The sequence below is a fragment of the Mus pahari genome, chromosome 14 (genome assembly GCF_900095145.1).
Source record: "Mus pahari chromosome 14, PAHARI_EIJ_v1.1, whole genome shotgun sequence".
NCBI lineage: Eukaryota > Metazoa > Chordata > Mammalia > Rodentia > Muridae > Mus > Mus pahari.
The window spans coordinates 38,658,281-38,666,184 of NC_034603.1; positions in this window are offsets into that span (position 1 = coordinate 38,658,281).

The window sequence follows — 7,904 nt, forward strand, 5'->3', positions numbered from 1 at the left end:
AAATGAAGAAAATATCTAATAAAGTAATAAAAAATAAAAATAAAGAAGGCAGAAGCCAATTGCTGGCCAAAGGGTAAAGGTGAGACTTCTGGGTCCCAGGAGGAAGAGAAGGGGCACAGGGAAAGAGGGCAGGAATTTAGGGTAGCCATACTTAGTCTTCTTTTTGCACTTCTGAAATGCCACCTGCAGATCTGTGGCTAAAGGATGCCCCACGGGCTCTAGATTAACTCACTGAGAATGGAGAGACAAAGTGCGCACTCTGGTGGTCATATGTGGTACTTCTACTTAAGAAGCCGTAGCCCTCTGTCATCTCCCATGGAAATACCTAAACACAAACATGTAAAGCAAGGAGCGAGAGACCGCTTGTCTGATTAGATGACCCCCAGAAGGATTCTAGTCCATTCCTCGTTCCACGGTTGTATGCCTTCTGATCACGAAACTGCTGGCGCCGACATCTTTGCGTGTGGTGTGCGGTATGGATTGGAGTCCTCTTGGTGGCAGGGGATGCCTTTGGAGGGAGTGCTCCCTGGAGGGTGGAGGCTTGAAAGTTTCATATACTGTACTTTGCTACCTTGAACCACAGTACATAGTAGGACAACTTCTCACAGAAAAACTCCTTCCGTATAAATAAAAGATTTGACTTTAACATTTAAAATTACAGGGAGCTGGGGAGGTGGCTCAGTCAGCTAAGTACTGAGTGTGCAAGGATCAGGACCCAAGTTCAATTCCAGAAGCCCTGTGAGAAGTCAGGTGTGGCGGTACACGTTTGTAATCCCAGCACTGAGGAGGTGGAGACAGGAGGATTCTTGGGACTTAGGATCTCTGGAACTTGCTAGTCTGCTATCCTAGAGTAATCGATGAGCCCCAGGTTGCAATGAGACATCTTGTCTTAAAAAGAGGTGGCGGCTACTGGGGAACAACACTTGAGTCTGACCTCTCCACCCTTGAGCTTCCTCGAGCATGCTCCCCAAGTGCATGCACCCCCATACTCACATATATGCACAAATACAGATGCAAATAAAATGAAAAGAATAGAAGAAAACATGTGTCATTTTCTTTTTAAAATAACCAAGAGGCAGTGGTGGCACACGCCTTTAACCCCAGCCTTGGGAGGCAGAGGCAGGCGGATTTCTGAGTTTGAGGCCAGCCTGGTCTACAAAGTGAGTTCCAGGACAGCCAGGGCTATACAGAGAAACCCTGTCTTGAAAACAAAAACAAAAACATAAATAAAGAAAAAAAATAACCAAGAGAAGGGAAGAACGTCAGAGTTTGCTACAAAATAAAAAACCAGGAAAGAAAGCATGAATAGATTTCAGGCTATTTTGGTAGGTGACTTCGCTATCAGGCTGACACACACCTGGGAAAAGAGATTCTCAGCTGAGGGACTGTCCAAGTGCAATTGACACGTGGCCATCATGTTTTCCTAGTTGCTAACTGATGCAAGAGGGCCCAGCCCACTGTGGGTAACGCTCTCTCTAAGCAGGTGGGCGTGGGTTGTATAATAAAGTTGCCGGGCAAGGCAGAGAAAGCAAGCTGGTAAGCATCATTCCGTCATAGCTTCTGCTTCAGTTCCAGCCTCTCAGTTCCTCCCTTGAGGTCCTGCCCTGGCTTCCCTTGATAGCAGACTTCCTTTCCAAGTTGTTTTTGTTTATTGTCTTAGTTAATTTTCTACTGCTGTGACCAAGTGCCACGATCAAGGCACGTTCTAAAAGAAAGCATTTAATTGGAGGTTTGCTTACAGTCAAAGGGTTAGTCCATGACCATTATGTAAGGTGGGGAGCATGGTAGCAATCAGGCAGACATGGCGCTCCAGCAGTGACTGAGCATTAACATGGTGAGACAACCATCAGAAGGCTGGGAGGGAGGGAGGGAGGGAGGGAGGGAGAGAGAGAGAGAGAGAGAAGCAAGAAGAGCTTTGAAACATCAAAACCCACCTCCCGTGACACGTCTCCTAATCCTTCTCAAACAGTTCCACCAGCCAGGAACCAAGCACTTGCACATATGAGCCTATTGAAGCCATTCTCATTCAAACCACCACGGTCGGTCATAGTGCTTATCCCAGCAGTGGAAAGCAAGACAGGATACCATTCTCAAAAGCAATTGAAGAATGAGCGAACCAGCTGCATGGGGAAAAGGCTAGATAACTGAGCGGGGGTAGTAGCTACTTGGCCCCTTAATGAAAAAGAGTTCAAGTTCCTAACTTAGAAACTCCCCTTTCAAACCAAAAAGGAATAACTATTTTTATAAAAAAAAACTGGGTAAAAGTTATGAATAGGAAAATCATACAAAAACCACAAACTTATTGGCAATAATGTGAAATAATTGTGCATCACCAATAAGGTAAAAAACACCGGGGCTAGAGAGATGGCTCAGTGATTAAGAACACTGACTGCTCTTCCAGAGATCCTGAGTTCAGTTCCCAGCAACCACATGGTGCCTCACAACCATCTGCAATGGGCAGTTGTCCTTAAGCCACCCATGACCACAGACCTTTCCCTGTGTCCACTGTCACTATCCCAGATGTAAGAAGGTGCATGTGTAGATATGGGGACCAAATTGGTTTGGTCAAATTGGTGTCTCTTTTTAAAAAAAAAAGATTTATTTATTTTATGTATATGGGTACACTGTAGCTGAACAGATGGTTGTGAGCCTTCATGTGGTTGTTGGGAATTGAATTTTTAGGACCTGCTTGCTTTGGTCAACCCCGTTCACTCTGTTCTGCCCTGCTCGCTCTGGCCCAAAGACTCATTTCTTATTATACATAAGCACACTGTAGCTGTCTTCAGACACGCCAGAAGAGGGTGTCAGATCTCATTATAGATGGTTGTGAGCCACCATGTGGTAGCTGGGATTTGAACTCAAGACCTTCGGAAGAGCAGTCAGTAAGCCATCTCCCCAGTTGCTATGAAGTTAGCTAGCAGCTTAGCAGCTTCACCCATCACTCTCAGGTTCTGTCTAGCACTGCGATGAAACACCATGACCAAAAGGAAATTAAAGAGAAAAGAATTTATTTGGCTTACACATCACAGTTCATCATCAAAGGAAGTCAGGACAGAAACTCAAGCAAGACAGGAACCTGGAGGCAGGAGCTGATGCAGAGGTTATGGAGGAGTGCTGCTTACTGGCTTGCTCCACATGGCTTGCTCAGCCTGCTATGGGGTGGCCCCATGCACCATAGGCTGAACTTTCTCCCATCAATCACAAATTAAGGCTTGCCTATAGCCTGATCATATGGAGACAATTTCGCAATTGAGACTCCTTCCTCTCCAATGACTCTAGCTTGTGTCAAGTTGACATAAACTAGCCAGCACAGAAAAACAACAACAACAACAAAAACTAGCCAGCATAGGTTCCAAATCAAAGAAGAGGAACAACCATTTACTGAAATAAAAAAATACTGTGAACTAAAATGAAACTTTCCTTTTTAAAAGTAATTTTTGCCAGTTGGGCAGTGGCTCACACCTTTAATCACAGCACTCATGAGGCAGAGGCAAGAAAGAATTCCCATGGATAGACGAGAGCTACTTTTGCATTGCAGGGCCATGGAAAGATGGCCAACAATCCAAGTTTGATTTCTGAAACCCACATAGTGGGAGGAGAGAATCAATTCCCTCAAGTTGTTCTCTGACCTCCACATGTGTGCTACGAGACATGTGTACACACACACACACACACACACACACACACACACACACACACACACATTATCTGATTCCTTTTGAATTCTCTAGTGAGCTCAGGTATGAAGGACCTGAGGGGCTTGCTTCAAGGGTCAGCCAAGAAGGAGAAAACTATGAAGCAAGGCTGAGTCCCAGAGCCTTTGAGGGAAGGAGGCACATCCATTTTTGTTGTGGATAGCCCTGGGACTAATTGTATTTGATGTTAATTCCATTCTCCTGTGAGTGGCTTCGAACAAAGAATGAGTCAGCACTCAGGTGATTTCTGTAAACCTGCTTCCCACCTTAATTTGTAAAATGAAGGAGAGCTGATGATTGGACAGATAAAAGGGAGCAGAAGGTGAGGGGAGAGAAGAAGGAGAAAATGGAAGAGGGAGAGGACACAGAGGAAGAGGAAGAAGAAAAGCTGAGCAGAAGCACATGGCCTGGAGAAGCCACAAGTTCTAAGGGTTCTAAGATGGGAAAGATGGTAGTGTAGTGGTAGATCTGCCCAATCTAGGTGCACAGCATGTATTCATATTAATTGAGTTGTGTTGTCATTGCCAGGCACATCGGGGTTGAAGATTTACCGCAGCACATTTTTAGATGGAAGCAAGGTTATCGGGGAGGGCTGTGGGTTACCCAGACTTCCTGACTTTGGCCACGCCCCCAGGAGCAGCTCTGGATGCTCTCTATGCTGATGAGGCTCTAAGAGCCTAGCCTGGATGGGGGTGTCTGCATTCTAGAGCTGGAGACAGAAATGACGGGGTTGCACCCCAAAGAGCTCTTGGAAGGAAGAACTTTCTGGGGGAGCATTCTAAGCTCCCTGCCCCATCCCCATCACCTCCACCCTAACACTGCCAAAGCTGGGTGGAAGGAGCTCACGGAATTACCTACTGAACTGAAAAAATTCTCGAAACTTACAGTCTGCTTGGAAGCAGAAGCAAAAGGATCTCTTGTGAGTTCTGGGCTAGCCTGGTCTACAATGAGAACTCCAGGACATCCAGGATTGCATAGAGAGACCCCGTCTCAACAAACAAACAGACCTTACAGTTTGGCTGATACCACTAACCCCTGCCCCTACCTCCTTCCAGGCTCTTCCTGAGATCTTTCCGTAGAAACGATAAATTACAGAAAATTTGGAAATATTCCCACTAGAAGATGCCCATTGTCCCCTTGCTGATTAGCTGTTAATTATACAACAGCCCCTCCCACCTACCTGTAAAGGAGCCCATCAGAGGCCATCTTTCCCCTTTCTCATAGCAGATATGCAGAAAGCAGGGAGCGCCGGCCTGTAGGTTGAGAGGAAGAGCAGAGGAAGGTGGTTATAACCTGGAGAGCTCAGAGTCCAGACAGGGAAAGGACAGCCTTACCAGAATCAGAACCTTTACACACTCATGTGCACACACACAGATACACAAGCACACAGACACACACACACACAGAGATAGACAGACACACACACCGGCACACAGACAGACAGACAGACAGACACACAGACAGATACATACACAGACAGATACACATACAAACAGAGACAGACACACACACAGGCAGGCACACAGACAGACAGATACATGCATACAGACAGCAGACAGACAGACAGGCAGGCAGGCACACACACACTGCCTTTATTCATTTGTCTCACTTTTACTTTATATAAAGATTTGATATTCCAAACATAGAAAATCCCCTGATAATCCAGGTACAGTGGTACATGCCTATAGTTCCAGTTACGCAGGAGGCTATACGGCAAAAGGATTGCTTGAGCCCAGGAATTTGGGATAGGCCTGGACAACATAGTGATTGTCATTTAAGAGAGAGGGAGAAGGGAAAGAGAAAGAGACAGAGAGGAAGTTTCTTGTTAGACTAGCTGTGATCCAGAGAGTAATAGAACACCAGTCTTCAAGCACTAAAAGTGGGAGAGAACACCCCTGTCTAGAGTCCTACAGTCAACGATATTATCCCACAAAAGAAACAGGACAAAGAAGACAGTTTTAGTCATAAGACATATAGAGTATTAGAGCTGTGTGTGGTGGTGAACACTTGCAATCCAAGCACTTCAGAGGCTGATACAGGAGGATACAGGCTGATACAGGAGGATACAGGCTGATACAGGAGGATACAGGCTGATACAGGAGGATACAGGCTGATACAGGAGGATACAGGCTGACACAGGAGGATACAGGCTGATACAGGAGGATACAGGCTGATACAGGAGGATACAGGCTGATACAGGGGGATCTGAAGTCACCTGGGCTACAAGGAGGTTTTCAGGCCACCCTTGGCCAGATACCAAGGCCCTTCTTCAAAAAACAAAAATAAATAAATGAATCACACTTTTAGCTAAAACAAATGCTAAAGGGATGCTGTCGGTGTAAGATGGGTGTTTCAGATGAAATTCTAATCTTATCTAAGAGATAAAGGTGCAGATAAATACAGAAGACTTCCAGAATTATGACAGAAATCTGTTTCAACCTGAGTGAGGAGAGCTAAGGAGTGCTTGCAGTTAATACCAGACTTCATGCCTAAGTACTGAAATGTATAGCCTTGTGATCAGTAAGTCAAGGCTAAAATCTTTTCTGCTTAGAATCTAAACAGAACAATAAATGGGGAGGGAGTAAAGGAAATCTAGACTTGAAAAAGACCCACCATATTGTTCCCAGCAGATGTAAATGCTAGGTGCAAACTTCTGACTCTATAGAAAAGATGTGAGAACCAATGCATGTGTCTAATGATGCTGTGGGTTATACAGTGAAATTATTTTTCTGCATATAAGCAATGATCCATCAGATACTGAAGAATAAAAAACACTATTCCAGGAGCTGAAGAGATAGATGCTTAGCAGTCAAGATCAATTAATGTTCTCCAGAGGACCCAGGTTCAATTCCCAGTACCCACATCAAGTGATTCTCAAAGGCCTGTGACTCCATCTCTAGGGTATTCAACACCTTCTTTTGGCTCCAGTGGGCAACTTCCAGTACATCACACGCACGCACACACACTCAAAAGTAAATACCTTTAAAATGTGAACATCTTTCACATTGAAAACTATACATTTTTTGCTAAGAAAAATTAAAAATAAATAAAAATAAAGATTCCACAAATGGATCACTATGGTATATTCACAGACCGGGTGATATCATGAAGCTTTCTTCCACAGTTTCTATTTCATAGCTCCCTCCCCAAGGCTGGCTATAAAACCTTGAAATTCTCTTCCCCAAGGCAGGCCTCAGGAACTCTGACTACCGCCCACCTTTCTGCCTTGGAGCTGGCTATAAAGAAATTCTCTGACCCGCCCTTGCTTGACAATAGTTCCTAAGGCCTGCCTCATTCCAGAGGAGTCTTGTTCATACCCTGGCAGGAGGACTATTACCCAGAGAGGCCAAGAACACCGAAGACCAGCCTTACTGTGTCCTCACCGAATCTGTTAGCATTATTTCATACCCTTCTTGTGCAATCATATTTCACCTTGATTATTCATGCCTCAAGCAAATTGATTTTACTCAAGAAGGGGTTTGTGTCTGATTGGTCAGAGTGGCATCTACATGGTGAGGAGGGCAGTCCTCAGACTGAGGGACCTGACATAGTCTGAGGCTCATGGTGTCTGAGTTGGATTACATTAAGTGACAGCTAAGCACTGCATGCCGGTGGTTAGAATCCACATCTGCTGTTAGAAGTCTTCTCTGTTGTTTGTGGTGTGATATAATAAAGGGAGAAAGACCCTTTGCTTTTCCTGGTGCATTTCAAAAAATCCAATAGCAGTAAGATGGAAATCTTACTTAAACTAACCCACAAAGTTAACATGGCTCCAACTGAAGCCGTGAGGCAGAGAGCGATCGAGTAGAGTGATCCTGACAGTCACATGGGTGCGTGAAGGAGTCAGAACGGCCAACACAGCACTGAAGAAAGCAATGTCAGAGGCCTTAACACAACCTGACTCGAGACACTCATAAAGCTGTAGCCATAAAAAACGCTGTTAATGGTGTGAATAGAGCCAAATATATCAGTGGCAAAGAGCAAAGAGTCCAAAAGACCTGGACACATGCCGATTGTCAGCAAAAGATGAAAGGCAGTTTGCTAGAGGAAGAACAGTTTTTCTGTTCTTTTAAACAGTGCAATAGAACAGAATAGCGATACCAAAGCTAGACCTACACGTATACAGTCAATTAACTTGATAAAGATATGGAGATAATTTGGTGCAAAAAGAAAAAAAGTCTTGTTTGTTTGTTTAGCAGCTAGTGCTGA